At 32.6% G+C, this 8,178-nt stretch overlaps 1 non-coding gene across 1 annotated transcript; it reads right to left on the reverse strand.

Annotated features, from left to right (window-relative positions):
- Positions 1-1,041: 1,041 nt before the first annotated feature.
- Positions 1,042-1,114, reverse strand: TRNAR-UCU (transfer RNA arginine (anticodon UCU)). Its single transcript has one exon. It is a non-coding gene; the product is annotated as a tRNA-Arg (tRNA).
- Positions 1,115-8,178: the final 7,064 nt, after the last annotated feature.

Genomic DNA, 8,178 nt, shown 5'->3' on the forward strand with positions numbered 1-8,178 from the left:
CCCCGACGATAAAAAGCCGCTTCTGGCAAATTTATATTCATTTCTTTCGCGTATTTCACGAAGGAATACATTATTGTGTTATTTTTTAAAGTATTACGCTATTGTAGCTTGAGTGAGCTATTTACAGTGTTTTAAAACGTATTTTATACGTATTCATTCTAATATGGAGTTGTTATATGGACTGTTCGGATTTATGCAGGATACTAAGCAATATATTATTGAGATGTTCAAAGCTTTTGTAGTGTTTTGTACACAGGTTTTGTATGAGTGCAGTGCGATGTATTTTCATTTTCTTTGTGCTGCATTAATAAGGGAACCTCTATTTTCTTGTTTTGTTAATACATGTTGATGTTGAAATGTTATGGCATTTAATTAGGTATTCTAAATTATGCCAATTTAACAATAAAACTTGTGTAACAAGCAAACCCATGTGTTTTATTTTTTCTTTGAATCATTACCAAAATAGTGCAACGTATTGACATGATTTTTAACAGTTGTGAAACAACCAAAACTTGTTTCCTTTCAACCAAAACTTGAACACCTTGAGCCATAGGGTAACTCTAAAGAATCAGGAAAACACGAAAAACATTTCACGTATACCTACAGCGAACATTATCACACTATCAAAACATAAAAGCACACGCCATAATCCGACGGATTCCCGAAATCCCGAGGGAAATTTCTGGAAGCAATGACATTGAATTTACTACCTGCATTGCTATGCAACGACGAAATAGTCGGTACTATACTTCTACGTATCTAAGGGTTTAAATGTTTATAATAATATTTAAAAAAGGTACGTTTTTAATTTGAGCAAGAGTGAAAATCTTTTTTATTCAGATTTATTAGAATGTGAATTTTATTCATATTATGCCTATGTAGAAAATAAAAAACAAATATTAAATTAAATTTTGGAAATGTTTCTAAATTATTATTTTTTATGAATAACTAGTACAATGATAACAATATAAATTATATAAAAGTTTAAATAAAAAAAAGGCATTAAAATAAACATAATATTTGTAAAAGGAATATGTAATGCATCCCTGGTGGGGATCGAACCCACGACCTTTGGATTAGAAGTCCAACGCGCTATCCTCTGCGCCACAGGGACATGAATGCCTGACTCGAAATTATCGTATAATGACTAATTACAAATTATGCTGTAGATTATGAGAGAAAATTAATTAATTACTTTATAAAAAAAACGTGATTTACAGTTCCATTAGCATTTTTTATAAATACATACCATAAATACATACGTAATAATAAATTCGATACTTATAATACTTTTCATATTGACAGGCTGACATGACTTATTTTGCTTGAGTGGTTAAACCGGAAAAAATAAGCCAATATGAGAGCCTTTATTTACCAAATAAATTTGCGTTCGAGATAGCAGCTAATTTTAATTGCATAAAAATAAAAGATGTATTTAGTTCACATCTGTTTAAACTACAGTCATTAGTTAGATAAACTCTGTTGAAATTTATGTTTTGGTTTTATGGCATTCAAATGCTATAAATTATAAATTTATATAGATAAACTCTGTAATTTGTTTGCTATACCTACAGGGTGTCCCAAGAAGTATGGATATACTAAAGCCAGGAGATAGAGGACCTAGAGGGCTATCCGAATCACCCCCATGTGGTCCTCTACCTCCTGGCTTCAGTATATCCATACTTCTTGGGAAACCCTGTATATATTTCTAACAGATAAATACATTATCCAGAGAGACGGAAAGTTATATACAAATACAGTATACAAAAACATACGTCAAGAAAATAAAAAGATATCCGTACTACATATTTCAGTTATTAACTTAAATAATTCAAAATTTCAAATTAAAGAAAAAAACCAACCAAGTAAATATAGTCTGTGCTTACAATAATTTTATTTATCACACTACGATCTGTCATTTATTACCGCACTATACATATAGGTTGTATGTACTACAAATCGCTCAGAAGCACTTTAGAAGTACATAGAACAGTCATTGTCCTCACGCTGGTTGCTGGCCACCGTTCAAATGACGCCATACATCACTGATCCGAAATTAATAACACTATATTGAAATAACATGATCGGGAGATTTATAGTGATTAATTCTGAGTTTTTGGGAAGTTTAGCTAAAGTTTAACAAACGTAGCCTGGTATAAAAGATACTACGTGGTTATCAAGATATAGTTTCTCTATTAAAAAATATCAAACAGATCTATGGATGTTTTTGACTACATAATTAACATCGATCCATTCTTACACTTCTTGTATATAAATCGCATTTCTTTACCTTTTTATCCCTATATTCATCCCTTATAACTACTATAATTTCTTAAGGGCTTATTTATACCATCCTACCTGGCATCCTGTTAGTGTATCTAACTCTGTTAAAGATATCAAATGGCGCTGAATTACACTCCAATATACACTGTCAGATTCATAAAACTATGAAGTACTGACTATTCATCACACAAAACATATCTACTATTCCTAGTTTCAACACGTGAATTTATAGTAATCATTTTACAATTAACCTCTTGGTATGTACTATAAGTAGCTCACAAACTTGGCACCCTAATTCGTATCAAATCATGATTGTTAAGAATGACAAGGGTTGAGGTAAGGGTAAGTTTTGTAACAGCCATCAGTCGGCAGTTGGTTCGTGATTTGTATTAACGAGCCCTGTGTTATCTTTTGCTGACAAGTAAGGTACTTCCTTAGTTATGATTTGGATGTTTTTGTCATTGAAACCGGTAATATCGATTTGTCACAATCCTTACTGATATTATCAATTGTTTAGCAAAATTGTGTTTGTTTGTTTATCTCAATTTTACGTGCAACAGAGCGGGTTGTTTATGATTTTATGACAGTGACATAGGCTACTTTCTATCTCGGTGAAACATCTCATTCTCATGGGAAGCTATCATGGCTAATCCTACTAATATTATGTTCGCTAAAGAAAATATGTTTGATTTGATTCCACAGGAATATATGGATGTATGCTTATTATTCTTTCTTAGCTTATGCACATGATATATTAGCTTCATAAATACACGCTTTTAAACAATATTGATACGTATTTCTTATTCCATTCCGGAGAGACATAAATTAGATAGACACATAAAACTGAAAGAATAGAATAAATTCGATTGCTCTGGCGGGTCACGAGTGGCTGAATTGGTCAGGCATCCGCCCCGGAATAGCGCGAAAGGATGCGAGTTCGAGTCCCGCCTCGTGATCGAATTTTTTCTATTCTTTATAAATTTATATTTATAAAGCATTTGAATGCCATAAAAGAATAAATATCAATTTCAATATTGATACGTGTCAAAGCTAGTAGATAATATAGTTGCATAGTGGTTGCATACGTATTACACACAGGCGTGAGTGCACAAAATAATCACAAACATTTTTCCAAAGACAATTCAAAGTTCATCTTGAAACATCACGGGTCCGGAAAAGGCCGACAAAATTAACGACATGGCCGGGCCCAGAAGACTGATCGACTGCCTGCCCTTAAAGAAAATCAATCAGTGGAACACGTCTGAATTACATCTATACCATAAGCCACTAGGGATCGCGTAACTTTTATTTACATTATAGGAACACATACACATACTTATACAAACATATTATACAATATACATATTATTATTTACGAGTGACTCTATATCTACTGATAAAGCTCTTAAAGACAAAATAATACCACAAATATGGCTCTACATCGACTAACATAAAGCTCTTCTCTCAGAAACACTAGGTACTTCGATATTCAGTGCCTGTAATGGCTTAAATGTTATGTAATACTCAGGTGATGCAATATGCTTGTAATATATAGAATATAAATAATATACGTAGGTATATCGATCATGCACAATAAGAATACACAAGAATTGAAAAATTCAATTCAATAGACATTGAATCCTATTAATATTATAAATGTGAAAGTTTGTATGGATGTTTGTTACTCTTTCACGTAAAAACTACTGAACCGATTACAATGAAATTTTGCACACATATAGAGGGTAACTTGGATTAACACATAGGATAGGTTTTATCCCGGAAATCCCACGGGAACGGGAACTATGCGGATTTTCCTTTGAAAACGCGGGCGAAGCCACGGGCGGAAATCTAGTAATAAAAACAGATGATAAATTAATATAACGTTTATTCAAACCATTCTAAATACATTAAAATTACATGACTAATCCAGGCACACAATATAAATACCACACATATAGCTATACAACGCATTTACTAATATATATAGCTCTATTCTCAGCTCACAACTCCACATAAGACTTCATAAATTCTAACACATCGCATAATTACTAATAATCGACTCTACATCTATCACTAGAACTCCTTACACTCAGCATAAAACCACAGATATAGCTCTACATATAGAGCTTTACTCAGACTCTACATCCATATCTAGAGCTTCTTATACTCACCATAAAACCACAAATATAGTTCTAAATAGTATATAGAGCTTCACTCAGACTCTACATCCATCTCTACAGCTTCTTATACTCACCATAAAACCACAGATATAGCTCTACATAATATATAGAGCTTCACTAAGACTCTACATCCATCTCTAGAGCTTCTAAGGGCGTATTCAGAAAGAAAGCTTGAAACTTATAAGCGCTTATCGGCGCTTGTCATGTTCATATATTTTCCTGTCAGTGCTGGTAACCCGCGCAGGAAAATATATGAACATGACAAGCGCCGATAAGCGCTTATAAGTTTCAAGCTTTCTTTCTGAATACGCCCTAACACACCATAAAACCATAAATACTGAGCCACAATAGAGACATATAGAGCCACACCACATATAGAGCTTTTCTCCGTAACAGGACTTAAATACGCTCTAAGTATTCCAATAAATTATGGAATGATACAAAATAATTTCACAATAGCTTAAAGGTTATATTGCAGGTGGTTACAATATGGTTGCAATATATAAGACGGCCGTAACGAGCTGCCTAGAGCGGATTTATAACGACGGGCGTTCGCTGCTGTCCTCATTTACACCGTAACGAACCTCTCGAATGTTCTGTAAAATAAAAATTATATATCTCATTATTGAAGTTATTACATACATCGCTGTTAGATATATTGATGTTATTTATTTTATTGAAAATTTTAATTCTGATACGGTGTTTTAATAAAATTGACTGCCTCCTTGGTACAGTTGTTACCGCATAAGCGTAGAACCAAGGAATTTTGGGTCGATTCCCTGTGGACACGAAGAAAAAGAAAGTCTCGGTCTGACAGGACACAGAATGCTTATGACCCACTTGTCCATAGAGAAAATCAATCATGTATGTATAATGCATGTGTCCCATACCAATACTAGGAGTATTAATAAAAACAAATAGTGAATAAAAATTATGTTTCTACTAGAATAAACCTACTGTGAATTCACAGTGAAATCACACCAGTTTTTCCGACATTTTGCTTATGCAAGTATCACAAACCTCAGATTAAACTTAGCAGAAAGAGACATGTTTATTGTACCATTATAAAATCTCATGCACATTGCATTTGTTTCAACTACATAGATACGCATTCATAAATGTATATTTCTAGTTATTGCTTGCACATTCTTGCTATGAGTATATTGTGTGTGAAATTTATCATTCACAAAAAATGTTCATAATGCAGGTTTATGAAAAAAAATTGAATACTTCTCATAGGCGTCTTCACAATGGGCAACAAATGATCATCGCTGTTTGCCGCTATTACGTCGATTATGAATAAACATCTACAATGACGATCGATCATAGACATAGGTCTTTTACTACCGTGATTGCTTCTACTCGCCCAATGTGAAGGGCTCATCATAAAAAAGAGCGTATGCCGAGTACACGTGTCAGAAGTAAAACTTCTTTCTCAAGATTCAAAGATATCAAAATCGTCGCCCTCCATGACATGGCGTTTGCGTGACGGTATTGCTATGACACTACCTTGAAATATTATTGTGAACGCGCCTAAAGAAATAAAATAGTTTTCTTAGAATTAGGCCAGTTACACAACAGTGTAACACATGTCCACTCTCGATGGACCGATAACTATCTACGCCGTAGCATGCAATGTAAACTATCCTTTCCGATTCGCATATTGTACATTTTATGAAAATATTCAGCTCTGGGAATACACGAATGTCGATATAAATTGTATGTCTTTGGCTAAAAGCATCGTGTAAATTATTGGTTAAAGTACTTACTTTTTGTCAGTATAATGATACTAATACTATGCTATCATTTGCATCTACATTATATTAATTGCGGGAAGATCACTTTCGATACAAATTGCAAGCCCTTAAGGTTCAAGACCATTTCAAGACAAACAAGAACTTTATTCGAGGTTAGATCTGTTATGTATCAATAATTATCTAAATTGGTTTAAATCTCGCCCATGAAATTGTGACAAAGACACAGACAGATATTTTCGTAATTATAATTTTTTTAACGAGTTATAATGTTTTTTTATATGTCCTGACTATTCACTTAATAACAAAACAAATACGGTGCGATTTAAAAAAGACAAAGACAAAAACTTTCCAAGAACTGCCAGTGACATTACACTTAAAAGAAAAGGAGCACAAAATTGTCCTAATTACACATTCTTAGAACAATTCTAAACTCGACGAAACTTTTCCGTTTAACGAATCTTATAAATACTTTGACAAATTTATCGAAGGCACAGGACACAAAGAAACAATTTTGTGGTAAGTTTGTGGTATTCAAAAAGCTATCAATCACCCATTGGCGCTGTAAAACAATCAATTTAATATCTTGTTAGAACTTTTTGATGGGTGTAGAATACCGGAAGGAAGTTAGCGCGGAAAGTTTATTTTTTTTAATTATTAATATCTCAAAAAATTGCTCCTTAAATGCTCCATCAGAATCTGTAATTGCTCCACTTCTACAATTATTAGTTTATTTATAATTAATTTAAAAAAAAATCCAAATACTGAAAACTTGATTTCCCTATAGAATGAAAAATATTCACTTTTCATAGAAAATTTTTTTGCAAAAAAATTGCTCCCGATTTGCTCTATCAATTACAAAAAAAAAATATTTAATTTTGATAATTTTTACAATAATTAACTGAAAAACTATGTTTGCATAGTAAATACTGCGCTGTGACGTCATCAATTATTGTCGTTGCGACGCATAAGGGTCATAGGTATTTACATGTATCAGCACTGCAGCGATATCTATTAAGACCTTAATGTTTATGTTTTCTTATTTATATTATTTACTAGATTTCCGCCCGCGGCTTCGCCCGCGCAGTCAAAGAAAAGCCCTCATAGTTCCCGTTCCCGTGGGATTTCCGGGATTGCGTCATTTTCTCGAGATAGCCTATGTCCTTTCTCGGGTATCAAAATATCTCCATACCAAATTTCATGAAAATTGGTTCAGTAGTTTAGGCGTGATTGAGTAACAGACAGACAGACAGAGTTACTTTCGCATTTATAATATTAGTATGGATAGTGATTGAGTCAACAATTGAATAACAAGTGTAAGTACTATTTTATTCAATAATAATGAACAATTAATAAATATTTCTACTGTCAATCATCATCAAAGTATTGAATTGGTATTAATAATTGAATTTGAATTTCTGTTTACTATAAGAAAAATTAATATGCACTTTTTATTTCAGGGTGTGAAGGGATTCAGTCAAGGAGTTTTAAATTATTGAAGAGTGGTAATTATTTAGAAGTAGGGTTCGCGAAAAAAATTGAGCCCTACTTTTATATAATCACCTGAAAATTTTTCATCAGAGTATAATTAATAATTCTTTATAATTATATAAAGAATTATTTTTGACAATAGGTTTAACATAAAAATTTTACTTATTACATAAATTAATTATTGAGTTTCATCTAGCAAAAGTTGAAAGAAACAGATATTATTATGTATTTAAAATCATTCTTATCATAGGTATGTTTATAAACATTTCCCTACCCATCCCTAAACTCGCATATTGCGTTTATTCGTATTACATATTAAAACTTCAAGTAATTTTTAATTAATTTGTGTTTCAGTCGCTTGTTTCATCTTTCGGTGTCAAGTTGCTATCGTTTGCGGGAACTATGCGGGTTTTCCTTTGAAAACGCGGGCGAAGCCGCGGGCGGAAATCTAGTAAATAATATAAATAAGA

This window comes from Colias philodice, chromosome 25 (assembly GCF_061535455.1).
Source record: "Colias philodice isolate Cphi_HAF_F1 chromosome 25, ilColPhil1 Martin Lab GWU primary, whole genome shotgun sequence".
In the NCBI taxonomy this organism is placed as follows: domain Eukaryota; kingdom Metazoa; phylum Arthropoda; class Insecta; order Lepidoptera; family Pieridae; genus Colias; species Colias philodice.